Below are 15965 nucleotides of genomic sequence, written 5' to 3'. Positions count from 1 at the left end.
TTCAGTAAGGCTGAACCAGGCTGTGTTAACATACACACACTATTGTATATAAGATAGATATCCATCAAGGACCTAGTGTAGAGCGCAGGGAACTCTACTCAATATTCTGTGATAACCTATATGAGAAAAGAATCTGAAAAAGAATGATTATATGTATATGTATAACAATCACTTTGCTGTACACCTGAAACTAACACAACATTGTAAATCAACTATACTCCAATTAAAAAAAAAAAAAGAGATGGGCAGGTAGTGAGAATTGAAAACAATAGAAATTTGAAAAGTTTAAGTGTGAAATCTTTATAGTGAAAAAAAAAATGATCCAGTGTAGTTTTTGTGCTTTGTCCAAAGAATCTAATACAATTCATATTATCCTGCTAAGAAATAAAAGCCACGTTCTACTTTCCCGATGCCTTTAATTGCTCTTCCAGCAATGTTGGCAGAATGCTCTAGGGGATTATCTGAAATCTGATTCCTATTAGATACAGCATTTAGTCATCATCATGGTACAGAGAGTAAGACATGGCAGAGCAAAATCAGACACAGGTCAGGCTCAGTGCTGGCCCAGAAGACAGACCTGCTGGACATTGCTCCTCCGTGGCCTTTGTCAGCCACCGGTTCTTCTCACTGTCCAGTGGGAATGTTGAATGGAATGTGGATGTGTTAATTGTGGAGATCACGGTTTTATTGTACAAATTTTGGGGGGAACTCTTTAAGGAGTGACCTGGTGGCATCCAGCATTGAAGACCGGAAGGCAAGGATTTCAACAAGAAGATCAACATGAATAAGCTCATTGTAAGCTAACTACAAAAATGAAGACTTCATGAATTTCATGGCTTTCTGCCACCTCCAACTTACTACCTTTTTGAAGGCTTTTTATTTAAATATATGAATATAAATTTATGTATAATACACATTGGTATGTATGCATAAATATGAGTATATATATAGTTTTAGAATTGAGGTATATCTATATCTGTATCTGTTTATCGGTATTTAGTTTTGTGTTAGTTTTCCATTTAGTAATAAATCATGACCATTTCCCCATGAAAACTATTCTAACAGCTAATAATTCCTTATGTGAATAACTCATAATTCATTTTCTCGATTGTTGTAAAATTTATAGAAGATTTCATTAAGGATATTTTCACTTTCTGATATTTGTTACAAATATTTTCATAGTTTATGAGTTGTCTTTTAATTTAATCTTTGGTGTTGGAAGCTTTAATTTTTATTTAGTTTATTGGCTCTATTATGATTTTGTTCTTGCTTTTTAACCTATAAAATCTTTCTCTGAAATTCAGTTATTTATTCAGCTTTGGAAAGCTGAAATTTAATTAGGCTGGTGATTGCCCTTACTAAATCCTAGACTTAGGCAAATTATTATTAATAAGAATAATATAATAGTCCCAGTCAGAAGGATATAACTTTAGTGAAGAGGAGAAAATATGACCAAAATAATAAAGTACGAAGTCTTGCTAGTAAGACTTTTCCCTTTATGTTTTCTTCTTTGTCAATACACCTGTGAATGCCTTCCCTACTCTAAAATTTTGTAACTGTTTCTAAACTTTCTTCTAGTTCTTTTATAGTGTCATCTCTTCCATTTAAATTTTCTCCATTTGGGGTGTTTAACTTGCTATATGCTGAGATCTAATTTTTTTTTTGTCTTAAAAGGAGCCTGAGTCTCAATACTACATATTAGGACATTATCTTTTTCTGTACTGACCTGGAATGGTAGTTGCTAATATTCTGGTAACATTCGGTTGGTTAGGATTCCCTTCTAGCCCCGCACCCCGTGTTTATAACCAAAATTGTGCAGCTTTCTCTTTACACCTTTGTCTCTTATATTTTGTTAAATTTTTGATATTAGGAATATATTGGTTTCATTAAGTATCTAAAAAAATGTCATTCCACATTTTAAAATACTCTAAAATCCTTCATAGAGCATGAAAAATATTTGTTGCCTGACACTTGAAAGATCTCATTTATACAACTGTTGGATTATAGAGCCTTCCTTGAAGACAGTTCTTCAAATTTGAAAAATAATGTCCATAGCTATGGACCTATTATTTTATTCCTATTGAGTCATCTTGATCATTTATATTTTATTATAAACTGTCCATTAAATAAAATATTTAGAATTTTTATATTTTAAAAAATATTTATATAAAAATTTGTATAGAATACTTGTACAAAGTATTCCCTCATAATTTGAAATGTTCCTGTTTCTTTATTATATGTGCTTTCTCATTAATTATGTTTGTGTTTCTTCCCTCCTGCTAAACTTTTCAAAGTGAACTTTTTTTTTTACAAGGAACCAACTCGAAATTTTAAAAGCAATTTCTATTATTGTCAAATTTATTTATTTTTATTTATTTATTTATTTTTAACATCTTTATTGGAGTATAATTGCTTTACAATGGTGTGTTAGTTTCTGCTTTATAGCAAAGTGAATCAGCTATACATATACATATATCCCCATATCTCTTCCCTCTTGCGCCTCCCTCCCTCCCACCCTCCCTATCCCACCCCCTAGGTGGTCAAAGAGCACTGAGCTGATCCCCCTGTGCTATGCAGCTGCTTCCCACTAGCTATCTATTTTACATTTGGTAGTGTATCTATGTCCATGCCACTCTCTCACTTCGCCCAGTTTACCCTCCCCCCTCCCCTTGTCCTCAAGTCCATTCTCTAGTAGGTCTGCATCTTTATTCCTGTCCTGCCCCTATTTAGTTATTTTAATTATTCAAAATTTTCTTTCTTCCAGCCTTCCTTAGGTTCTGTGTTGGTCTTCTTCTGACTTTTTAGGTTTAAATAAAACCTTGAGGACTGTCTTCCTAAATAAATTTGGTCATTTTTTCAAAGTTTCTATTTTTATTCTCATCCTTATTATTTTCTAAATCAGTGTCTTGCAAGCGATATGTCTTGACTCATTGAAAAATGTTGATAAACCTGTATCACAAGAATTGTGTTGGCTTCAGAAAATTTATTGAAAGGCTTTTTATTCTTTTTTTTTTTTAAATGTAGTAAAGTAATATGAGTAATGTGAGAATTAGCTGATCTTTATAACTTGGATACTTGAAAGGTTTCACTGGTAAACTGTTTGGACCTAAGTTGTTTTTAAAAAGCGACTTTTTAAACTTATTTTTGTCAGTTTGTAAGGAGTTTATAATTGAATTTAAAATTATCTAAGATTCCTCGTCTTTAAAATGGAAGCTTCAACTTTCTTATTTTCATAAATGATATGTTTGATGTTTTCTGTCTTATGTTAAGTTTTGTTTTTGTTTTGTTTTTCCCTTATTTGCTTTTTTAATGCACCCATTCTCTTGTCTGGTTTTTATGATTTTGAACTTTCTTTGACACTATTGTAAATTTTAAAATTCAATGATTTTGAAGATTTACATGTGTTTTACATTTGACTTCTGGCTATACTTATATTTATTCAAAAATGTACCCCGAGTTTTCTTTTCTAATCATCAGAATTTAATGCAATTGCATCTTTTGAGTCATTCTTTCCCAGTGTTAGGTGAGGAATTCAGCATGGTTTTAATCATCTTCCCTTTTAATATAATTTGTGTTTCATTCTCTCATTGTTGTAATATCATTATTTTTTATATTATACATCTCTTTTCTTTTGGGAATTTTTTTCTTGTTCAGTTTTATCTTATTTTTAACAATCATTCAAACACAATTCTATTTTAATTGGTTTCAGTATCAACTGTTAATCTTTTCTTCCTCTTCCCTTCCTCCCTTCCTTCCTTCCTTCCTCCCTTTCTTCCTCCCTCCCTCTCTCTATATTTCTTTGACCTTCTTACCATGACCTTCTTTTTTTTTTTTAACTCTTGTGTCAATTTTTAAGGCATTTCCAGGTGATATCTTGATAATATAGATTGAAATTAATCATTTAATAGCCTCAGAAGAGAGCATGATTTACTGGGTTTTTTTTTTTTTTTAAATAGATTTATTTATTTATTTTTTTGGCTGTGTTGGGTCTTCATTTCTGTGCGAGGGCTTTCTCTAGTTGTGGCAAGCGGGGGCCACTCTTCATCGCGGTGTGCAGGCCTCTCACTGTCACGGCCTCTCTTGTTGCGGAGCACAGGCTCCAGACGCGCAGGCTCAGTAGTTGTGGCGCACGGGCCTAGTTGCTCCGCGGCATGTGGGATCTTCCCAGACCAGGGCTCGAACCCGTGTCCCCTGCATTGGCAGGCAGATTCTCAACCACTGCGCCACCAGGGAAGCCCTTACCATGACCTTCTTATTCATGATTTTTAAATTTGGATTTATCTCCTGTCATAGCATATCTTCAAGTAATTTTTTTCCAAATTGTGGATGATGCATTTTTCTCAATATGTCTGTATTTTATAATAACTTTCTATTTCCTTCATGCCTGAGTGGCAAGTTGGCTTAACATAACCTCTTTAGCTCACCAACATTTTTCCTTCAATATTCTGTGGTTTATATTTTCGTTGCCTCTTAGCATTTCGCATTGCAAAAGAATAGTTTGAAGCCAACCCAATTTTGATTTCTCTGTTAGTGACATGTGTTTTCTGGAGGATTTCTTGTTAGATGGTTCTGTTTATTCCTGTAAGTCTGATATTTTGTCACTCTTGGGTTCTTTTCAATATTTTACTCTAGGACCCTGTCAACCTAAGGGTCATCTTTGGCAATTGTGTCCATATTTATCTTATCCCAAATTCCTGCTGATTTTTTACCTCCTAATCATTTCTGGAATCTTTCTCACTCTCCTCTGCTACCCTCCAAGGTCAAGCCACTGTCATCTCTTACTTGGACTCTCATCTCATTTAAGAGCCTCTGACTTGCTTCTTTATAAACCTACACACTCTAGCCAGAGAAACTGTTTTCCCCCCAAATTCAAATTTTGTTCACTTCACACATCTGCTTAAATTACCTCAGTGGCTTTAGATAAAGAGCAAAATCTCTAACATGGATTTACCATAGAATTTTTCAAACAGCAGGTGGGGATCCATTGATGAGTCATGAAATCAATGTGTTAGGTTATAAAAGCATTAAAAATCATTATATACATGAACTATATATATGTGATGGTGTGTATATACACACACACACACGTATAAAACATATACAATGTGCATAAATCTAAACAAAAGATTTCACGAACTGTCGCCTACTCTTACAGTGAGAAAACCACTCTGATAGGTCCTATTGTATTCTGTTCTATTTCATGGTTTTTAAAAACTCTTTCATGATCTAGCAAATTGAGTTCTATATATGTACATATGGGTATGTGTACTGGAATGTGAGGTACAAAGTATTTCTTACTGAAGGTCATGGTGAAAAAAAATGGTTGGAGTCTGACCTACAGAGCCCTGGGTGGTCTAGCCCCTATGTACCGCCTCCTCATACATGTTCCTCTTATCTTTCTCTGCCCCCGTCTCACTGACTTTCCTTTAGATCCTCAACCATGCTGTGCTCACTTTTACTAAAGCGCTTTGCATATGCTATTCTCCCTGCCTGGGACTCTCCAGTTCCCTGGTTAATTCCCACTGTCTCTCAGACCTTGTATGGAACAGATCTTCCTCAGGAAAACCTTCTGTGACCTCCTGACTAGGTCAAATCCCTCATCACATGCTCTTGTAACACCATCTACTCTTGTTCTGGTTGTGATTTCATATTATTCATGTGATTATTTGTCTGTTTCTCCAATCCCCCATAAACGCAAGGAGATGGCAGATGTCCCTTTCTGTTTCATTTATACGTGTCTCATTTATGTGTACTTTACAGAATGAGCCCCCAATAATGACTCGTATATGATAAATAAATGTCTATTCACACATTGTTTTGGTTTAGTCTGTGAAGACTGTTTTTCACTGTACTTTTTGTTACTGCCTTGTTTCTAACTTCTTGTTTCTTCCCACTCTCTTGTATATTCCTTATGAACATCTAGACTTCTTACAGTGGATACATTTTTTTCTTTCCATCTTGATCAATATTTTAATATTTACTCTTCCCCTCTGCATTCTGAAATAGCTTCTCATCAATTACGGAATTTAAACTGCGTAAATTCTGCTTTTTTCCCACCTCTGCTTTTTTATTTACTGCATATTGTTTTCTTACTTGAACCTGATATGTTCTTACCTTACTCTGTTGTTATCTTTAAATCCCAGTCTATTCTCCTTATTCCTTTCTGCTCCTTTATCGCATAAACCATATCTCTTTTCATCTGATTGAGGACTCCAAGCAGTTTTGTAAAAATTTCTTCTGTTTTTTTTGTTATAACATAGTTTCCAAAGTTTATTTATTTTAGGACTCGGGAGGATGAGATTGCATTAATCTGAGCTTCAAGGATCTCCCTCTCTTTTCTTTTCCTCCTTCTCCTTCTCTCTCTTCCTCTTTCTCTTCTTCATCTTTTTTGCCGACACACTGGGTGTGCTACTCACTGTGCACTGGGGAGTTGTAGGTTCTCAGATCTCCAGATAGAGGACATGCAAGGCGCCTTGCCCAAGAGCAGTTCATTAATGAGGCTCTGTTGGCATGAGATGGAATCTTCTTCTGTTTTAGAGTCTATTTCTCTGATGCACATTATAATATCTAATTATTTTTATAGATTTACTGGACGGGAGTGTGGAGAGGGATGGGAATTCATATTCTGGCTGATCCTGAAATCTGGCCTGAACATTGATGTGAAGCTCTGATCACTTCTCAGGTTGATGGAGAATGTGCCTCTCTGAGCTGAGGGACAGAAAATGGTATGTGTCAAAGTCTCTTTTCTGCCTGCTTCCAAGTTGGCAGGTTCATTCTGTTTAATGAAGTAAAACATGGATTGACAAGTGCTTGTTTCTGAACTTAGCTCCACTGTCTTTGCAATTAGTTAAACTTCCTCTTATATGAAGGCAACAGGTAAACCAGCAATCTTAGTTTTTACTGTCTGTGTGTGTTTTTTATGTTTTCATATATATTATATGATGAGATTAAAATCATGACTTTGGATTTTCACGGACTGACTATTCTTTCACAAAAAGTTTGTAGATTGACTATTCTTAAACTTGAGAAGATAAAGGAATTCACTTTTTGGTATCAGGCAAGAAATTATACTCAGAGCCTCTTTAGGATTAGTTGTATAAATCAACTTGGGAATACTTCACTTAGTCTTCTTAAGCAGATGCTAAACATGTCTATATCAAAAGACCTTTTCTTGATACATGCACCCCAGTGTTCATCGCAGCACTATTTATAATAGCCAAGACATGGATGCAACCTAAATTTCCATCGACAGATAAATGGATAAAGAAAATATGGTACATATATACAATGGGATATTACTCAGCCATTAAAAAAGAATGAAATAATGCCATTTGCAGCAACAGGGATGGACCTAGAGATTACCATACTAAGTGAAGAAAGTCAGAGAGAGAAAGACAAATATCATATGATATCACTTATATGAGGAATCGAAATAATTGATACAAATGAACTTATTTATAAAACAGAAACAAACTCACAGACTTAGAAAACAAACTTATGGTTACCAAAGGAGAAAGGTGAGGGGGGAGAGGGATAAATTAGGAGTTTGGGATTAACACATATACACTACTATATATAAAATAGATAATCCACAAGGACCTACTGTATAGCACAGGGAACTATACTCAGTATTCTGTAATAACCTAAATGGGAAAAGAATCTGAAAAATAATGGATATATGTATATGTATAACTGAATCACTTTGCTGTACACCTGAAACTAATGTAACATTGTAAATAACTATACTCCAATATAAAATAAAAATTAAAAAAATTTTAAAAATAAATTAAAAAAGATCTATTCTTGGGGATATCTTTATTTATGAAGTCGCTCATATATTATAGATGTACATCTCCCCCCCCTCCTTAATGGTGGGGGTTTCTGGAATCTACAAAATATAAACAATTTGTCCTGTACTGTGAAGCCATACAGATACTAACAGTCCCCTTAGCACATTTATTTACCTGAATTCCCCAAGGTAATTAAATTTTTGGTGTTTAAAATTACCAAGTTTGCAGGAGGGAGCTTTTGGAGGTGATGGATATGTTTATTACCTTGATTATGGTGATGGTTTCATGGATGTATGCATATTTCAAACCCATCAAATAGTATACATCAAATATATGCACTTTTTGTATATCAATTACACCTCAGTAAAGCTGTTAAAAATAAATAAAACTGCCAGGTTGGCATGTTTCTCCTAACAGTCTTTGGAATATTTGAAATAATGAGAGATTTTCATTGTTATATGTTCATTTATACATAGGCCATATAGGTTCATCACTTAGCTAATAATGGCTGAGCATAAGGGAAATTTACTGTTTGGTTTTCTTATCGCTTCTCATGTTTGTCATCTTTGTACTCAGGCTGTGATATCCCACTGTTGTCTAGTTTACAATGGATATTTATGCTTCTATCAGTCTTTTTCAAAAATCTTACCATGGGCAATAATTTCCCTAGTATTTTTACTTATTGTTGTCACTACTGAGCCTTTTTTTAAGATTTATCTTTTAGAAATAGATCTTTATTTTATGAGTCATTGGGTAAAAATGAATTTAATAGCTTTAGGGGAGAAGCTTAAGGGAATAGGGGAGATTGTGTTTTTCCCTAAAAGTATTGTTAAATCAAGACACAGAGTAGTCAATCTGGTTTCCCTAAATAGATATGGTCAAGATTGGTTATAGCCTATCCTGTATCTGATGTGTTTTTTAAAAAAAATCCTTTCTCCCCACAACAGGCAATTTTGAACAAACTGCTGTCAATTCTTTCCTTTGTTATTAATCTTTAGTGGTAGAAATTGTCATTCCACCCTAACCAGCTTATGTCTGTTCTATTGCTCTAATAAATATGTGGTGATTTCAGCAGCATTGATGAAGTTGTGATTAAGTTTTAGAAGGAAATCATTTCACAGTTTAGCACTTACAGGTGAGGATACTGCAATAGACTGATTTTGAACATTTAATAATACTGACTCCTTAAAAAATATATGTGAAATTATATTTAGATTTGTCACAGAGATTGCATTTGTGAAGTTACAATGATGAATGAATTTAACAACCTATGTTCCTTTTTCATCCAACTCTGCAGAGAAAGACCTAGAGAGATGTGCAGAGTGATCTAAAAAATTTAGATTTCTTAAAGATGAAAACTTGGATGAACCATGGACATAGTTTGCATTTCCTATGAGCAGTGTGGCATTATATAATAAATATTCAGATAACATAATCTTTAGTTATCTATTAAATGGATTCCCCACAAAAAGGAATTGTATCTTATCAGTCAGCATATACACAGTGAGACTTATTACATTAATGTCTTCTGGAAATTGGATTGAGAAGTATACAGTCTTATTATATTGATTCAATAGCTCAAAAGCTTCCTTTGTGAGGTTAGCTGAACCTTGGTGTGTACCAAATTATTACTTTTCCATTAGCTTGGAATTTAAAGGGGTCTAAGAGATTGAACATAAAAGAACTGTTTTCATGGACATTTTTCATTTACTTGCAATACTGCCATATCCTGAGAAACAATATTGAGTCAATGAAAAATGTGATCAAGAATACAATCAGGCTCAAAGAATATTCATTTATTTACTTCTTGGGGCTGGGATTATAAAGCCCTACATTATTGATTGGGTCATTACTGTTTCTAGAATTTTCCAGGCCCCTTTGATTTGGGCTAAGATAAAGCATCATAGCACAGTTATTTTATTGGGGGAATTAGTGGGCTTCATAGTTCACTGCATCTAAGCAACAGACAAATTTGAAAAGTGGTTAACTGATCCATCAATTAATTATCATCTATATTTGGGAGAAAGATGTTTAATGCAAGTCTATGTGAAGTAGAGAATGACCAACCAGAAAAACTCAATTAAAAAAATATATGGAGGAATAGATTGTCTTTGAAGTTCTGTCTCATCAGAGTACATAAATGCAGCAAAAGTCCCAATCCAATGTGTGCTCAAGTAAAATTGGACAGGATAATATAGTGACTAGTAGAAACTTCAGGGAGCAATACCATTATTGCTTACATCAGTTTTCTGACTTAGATGCTACATATTGGTCAGTTTTGTAAGGCTTTTATTTATTATTTAAGGATCTATTTATGTATTTATGGAATATTATTCTTAGAAAGACATAAAAGAGATTCAGGATATACTTTTCTATAATATCCTTTATAAAAAGTAGGGCCTCGAAGAAAGGATTTGAATTTTGGGGGAACCTCATAAAGAGTCTGTAAGTATAACCAGATATTGGTTTCACAGCCAATGGTGGACTCTTTCAGATGGAGACTGGGATTACTCCACGGATTTAGAACAGACTTCATCCTAAAGACCACACCAAAATTCTAGTCAATTCTAGGCAATATCTTCTTTTATTTACAGGAGAATAAAGAGGAGAAAAGTAAGGAGTTCAGAGAGTAAGAAAAGTAAGGAGTTCAGAGAGTAAGAGATTTCTTTAGAAGTGCTATTGTGCTGCAAGCTAAGCACATTTTTTTCAGGTTTTTCCCCAAAAGCTGATGATTGGGAGAAGAATTCTAGTAATAGAAGTAAAGATCCTATATTATGCCTCATCCCAAGTCTCATAGATTTAGGACCACTGTTTATTTCCCTTTTCTGAGATCAGATTTGTCAGCCATAACCCCGTGGGGTACACTTAGCCATGCTTCCTACCCATTTCCTTCTGGTTGAATGAGGAGGCTTAGTGATATAAAAAAGGCTTGTGTCACTGAGAGGCAAATGAACTTGATATCTGGGCCAAAAACAGCCAAAATGCGAAGGAGATTATGTAGCTGATGCCCTAATGTGATTTGAGAAATTAATAGGAACCTCCCAAAAGGCACAAAGGGTAGAATTTCTCAACAAATAGAATGTTAGTGTCTAGATTACAGGCTAGACAACCCATAGGCAGGAAGACATAGGTCAGAGCACTGGAGTTTTTCTTCCCCTTTAAACAAAATGTACCTGAGCTTTGAACCAAAGTCCAGAGGCTTCTTCATTTTCCACCTTAAGGAAGCCAGACCCACTTACCATGAACAGACCCAGATGCTATCACCTATCCTCTTGCAAATTTCTATTTCTTTGCTCCTCAAAAAATTTTGAGAATCATCCCCTCTCAAGTCAGCTCAGGGCACTGAATATTATAGATTTATGTTTTTCAGTACATCAGATGACTTCGGCCGAGGAACAAAAAGTCTTTTGGCTGGTGGTACAACTGAGATTTTTTTTCCTACTCAGGAAATAAAAAGTTAAGTCTCCTCTCCGATCAGCTTCATTCTTCAACTAATCTCTCTTGGCTGATGAGCACAGCAGAGGCATGTCAGCCAGGGAATTTCATCGTTATGGGTTTTAGCAAACATACAAGTGAAACACACAAAATACACTAGCACTACCGGTGCTTGGGTCCGTAATTGCAGTGTAAAGGAAGAAAAGGGAACACTATGGCTTCTCATGTCAGAGGTGGGACCCACTGATTGTTTACGGTTTTCCTCTTTTGACGTAGCATTTGTACATAGTGAAATGCACAAGTCTTAAGTGAACATTCATGAGATTTGACAAATGCATGTACTTGTGTAACCCAAACCTCTTTATCATCACCCCAGAAACTTCTAGTTTGTCCCTTCCCAATTAGTTAATGCCCTAGTTCATCCTTCAGAGGCAACTACTGTTCTGATTTTTTTTTTCTCCATAAAATAGTTTTGCCTGTTTAGAATTCCATACATAATTGGAATAATATTATATGTATTCTTTTGTGTAAGACTTCTGTATTAGTTTGCTAGAGCTGCCATAAAAATTACCACAGACTAATGGTGTAAACAACAGAAATGCATTTTCTCACAGTTCTGGAGGCTAAAAGTCCAAGATCAAGATGTTGGCAGATTTGGTTTCTTCTGAGGCCTCTTTCTTTGGCTGGCAAATGACTACATTCTTGCTGTGTCCTCACATGATTGTCCCTTTGTCTCTGTGTTGTCTGTGTCCTAATTTCCTCTTCTTATAAAGAACCAGCATATTGCATTGAGGCCCACCCATATAATCTCATTTTACTTAAATTACTTCCTGAAATGTCCTATATCCAAACACAGTCATATACCAAGGTATTACTATAAACAGGACTTCAATATATACATTTTGGGGGTGGAGGGACACAAGTCAGCCCATAACAGCTTTTTTTAATCATCAAAATGTTTTTGAGATTTATTCATGTTGTTTGTATCAGTAGGTTGTCCTTTTTTATTTCTGAGTACCATTTCATTATATGAATATACCATAGTTTACTTACTCTATTAATGGATACCTGGGCTGCTTCCAGTTTGGGGCTATTATGAATGAAGCAACTTGAACATTATTGTACAAGTCTTTTTGCAAACTTATATTTTAATTTATCTTGACTCAAGATCTAGGAGTGAAATTGCTGGTTATAGGAATAGATGTATGTTTAATTTTATTCAAAACTTCCAGAAATTTTTCTAGAGGTGGTACCACTTTACATTCCTACTATCAATTTCTGAGAATTCTTGTTGCTACAAATCCTTATTAACATTTGGTGTTGTTGGTATTTTAATATACTTATTGGTTTTAGTCATTCAGGTAGGTGTGTAGTGGTATCTCATTGTGGTTTTAATTTGCATTTCTCCCAATGATGTAGAATACTTTTGCATGTGCTAGACTATTTTAACTTATAAATGGAGAGCACCTGGAGATCTCCAGGAAATACTTATGTGAAGCAAAGGTTCTCAATGTGTCCGTCATCAAAATCCTCTAAAAACTTAGTTCTGATATTGTACCTGATGTTTCTGACTTCTCTGATCATCCCAAGAGTGACTTGAATGTAAGTAGGTATAAATTATCTAAGGGTATGGCGTTGGCCTTGAAGAATCAGAAGGATGGGGTGTGTGTATGACTCTATATTTCTATGTTTCTCGGTGTTCCATGAAAAAACAACAATGTGCGAAGAAGGAGAGAAGAAGGAGAAGGAAAAAAAAAGAGAGAGAGAGACAAGTTCTTTTTTCTGTAATTAAAATTGGCCTAGATAACAACTGGACAGGCAGTTGGAAAACTGTGATGTTAGATCTCTATCTCACTCCACTCACCAATATAAATTCTAGATGGAGAAAAAAATCTATTTTAATCATTTAAAATCAAACATATACTCATATTTATAAAGTCAAGTATTTCTTCAGTGTTTATAATGGAAATATTAGTCCTTTATTCCTCCTCTCTTTTGCCCTCCTCAAGTCCTCTTTCCCCAGGCATCCACCTTCAAGAATTTCAGCTATGCTTAGACCTTACTTCTTTATATTAATTTTTAAATTTAATTTTTCAGTTTATGGAGACATAATTGATATAACATTGTATTTATGTAAGGTGTACAACATAATAAGTTAATATATGGATATATTATGAAATGATCACCACAATTAGTTAACATCTATCACTTCACATAGTTACAATTTTTCTTGTGATGAGAACTTTTAATATTCACTCTCTTAGCAACTTTCACATATGCAATACAGTATTGGTAACTACAGTCACCATACTGCACATTACATCCCCAGGGCTTCTTTATTTTATAACTGGAAGTTTGTACCTCTTGACCCTTTTCACCCATTTTGCCCTCCCCTGACCCTCTCCTGCCTCTGGCAACCACCATCTGTTCTCTGTTCCTATCAGTTTGGTTTTTTTTTCTTTTTTTAGATTCCACATATAAGTGAAATCATACAGTATTGTCTTTCTCTGTCTGACTTATTTCACTTAGTGTAACGCCCTGAAGATCCATCCATGTTGTCCCAAATAGCAGGATTTCCTTTTTCATGGATGAAAAATATTACATTTTATATATCACATTGTCTTTATCCATTTATTGCTCGTGGACACTTAGGTTGTTTTCGTGTCTTGGCTATTATAAATAATGTTGAAATGAACATGGGGGTGCAGATATCTCTTCGATACAGTGATTTCACTTCCTTCAGAAGTACCTAGAAATGGAATTACTGGATCATATGGTGGTTCTATTTTTAATTTTTTGAGGAATGTCCATGCTGTTTTCCATAGTGGCTGCACCAATTTCATTCATTCCCACCAACAATGCACAGGATCCTCTTTTCTCCACAACCTCACCAAAGCTTGTTATCTCTTGTCACTTTGATGATAGCCATTCTAACAGGTATAAGGTGAAATCTCATTGTGGTCTTGATTTGCATTTCCCTAATGTTTAGTAATGTTTACCACCTTTTTAACATACCTGTTGGCTATTTGTATATCTTCTTTGAAAAAATGTCTATTCAGTTCCTCTGCCCTTTATAAAATCAGATTGTTTTTTGGCTATCTAGTTGTATGATTTTTTAAAAACATTTTAGATATACATTTTAATGTATTTTAGATATTAGTCCCTTATCAGATATGATTTACAAGTATTTTCTCCCATGTCATAGGTTGCCTTTTCATTTTGTTGATGGTTTCCTTTGTTAAGCAGATACATTTTAGTTTCATGTAGTCCCACTTGTTTCTGTTTTTGTTGCCTTTGCTTTTGGTGTCAAATTCAAAAAAATCATTGCCAAGGCCAATGTTAAAGAATTTATACCCCTCTGTTTTCTTCTAGGAGTTTTATGGCTTCAGGTTTTATGTTCAAGTCTTTAATCCATTTTGAGTTGATGTTTGTGTATCGTATGAGATAGTGGTCCAGTTTTCCTAACACCATTTATTGAAGAGACTGTCCTTTCCCCATTGTATATTCTTGGCACCTTTGTCATAAATTAATTGACCATATAAGCATGCATTTATTTATGGGCTCGCTATTCTGTTCCATTGATCTATGTGTCTGTTTTAATGTTAATACCACACTGTTTGATAACTATGGCTTTGTAATATAGTTTGAAATCAGGAAGTATGATGCCTTCAGCTTTGTTCTTTCTTAAGATTGCTTTGGCTATTTGGGTCTTTTGTGGGTCCATACAAATTTACGGATTGTTTGTTCTATTTTTGTGAAAAATGCCATTGGAATTTTGACAGGGATTTTATTGAATCTGTAAATTACTTTAGGTAGTAAGGACATTTTAATAATATTAATTATTCCAATCTATGAAGAGCCTATCTTTCCATTTATTGTGTCCTCCTCAATTTCTTTGATCAATGTCTTTCAGTTTTCAGTGTACAGGCCTTCTACTTCCTTGTTTAGATTTATCATTAGATAATTTATTCTTTTTTTTTTTTTTTTTTTGGAGGGGGCACCCGGATTTGAACCAGGTTACTCTTTTTTAATGTAATTGTAAATGGGATTGTTTTCTTAATTTCTCTTTCAAATTGGTCATTATTAGTGTATAGAAATGCAACTGATTTTTATTTTTAATTTTTTTTACAACTATATAGGTCATTTCTATTTAATTAAGACATTCGTAATTTAAAAGAGACAATGACAACCTAGAACACATCCACAGGAAGACAGGATAGTGAAACTTCTAGAAACTACCTTCAAAAAAACAGTTGAAGAATTCAATTAAATATTTATCGAAATGCAGAATAAAATGAACTATTTAACCTGAAAATACAATAAACAACTTCAAATATTCAGAGGGCTGTCACACAAAAAATGAAAGACTTGTTCAGTATTTCTCCAAAGGGCAAAACTTGACCCAAGGGCTAAATATAAGCAACCAATAGGCTGCAGGACAGTCGTACAAAGTGTATCACTTAATAGCTTCTTTCCCAAACAATGCATTCCACACTTACGTTTCCCTTCTTCTGAAAGGAAATATTACAACTTAATACTTCTCATGAATGTCTTTAATAAGTCGCATTTTCATGGCAAGCCCTCCACTGCCAGCAATGGATGTACTCACACTCTCAGAAAAAAATCTAAAGTTAACAAGCTGGTTTACTAGGGAGATGGTCTTTGTTCCTCAGCTCTATCTCAGCATTTTATATTTGTGATTCTCAGGAGGGGAGAGAAAAAGAGCATATTCTCCAAAGG

Source organism: Eubalaena glacialis, chromosome 12 (genome assembly GCF_028564815.1).
Source record: "Eubalaena glacialis isolate mEubGla1 chromosome 12, mEubGla1.1.hap2.+ XY, whole genome shotgun sequence".
Classification (NCBI taxonomy): domain Eukaryota; kingdom Metazoa; phylum Chordata; class Mammalia; order Artiodactyla; family Balaenidae; genus Eubalaena; species Eubalaena glacialis.
This window is presented reverse-complemented; position numbering follows the sequence as displayed.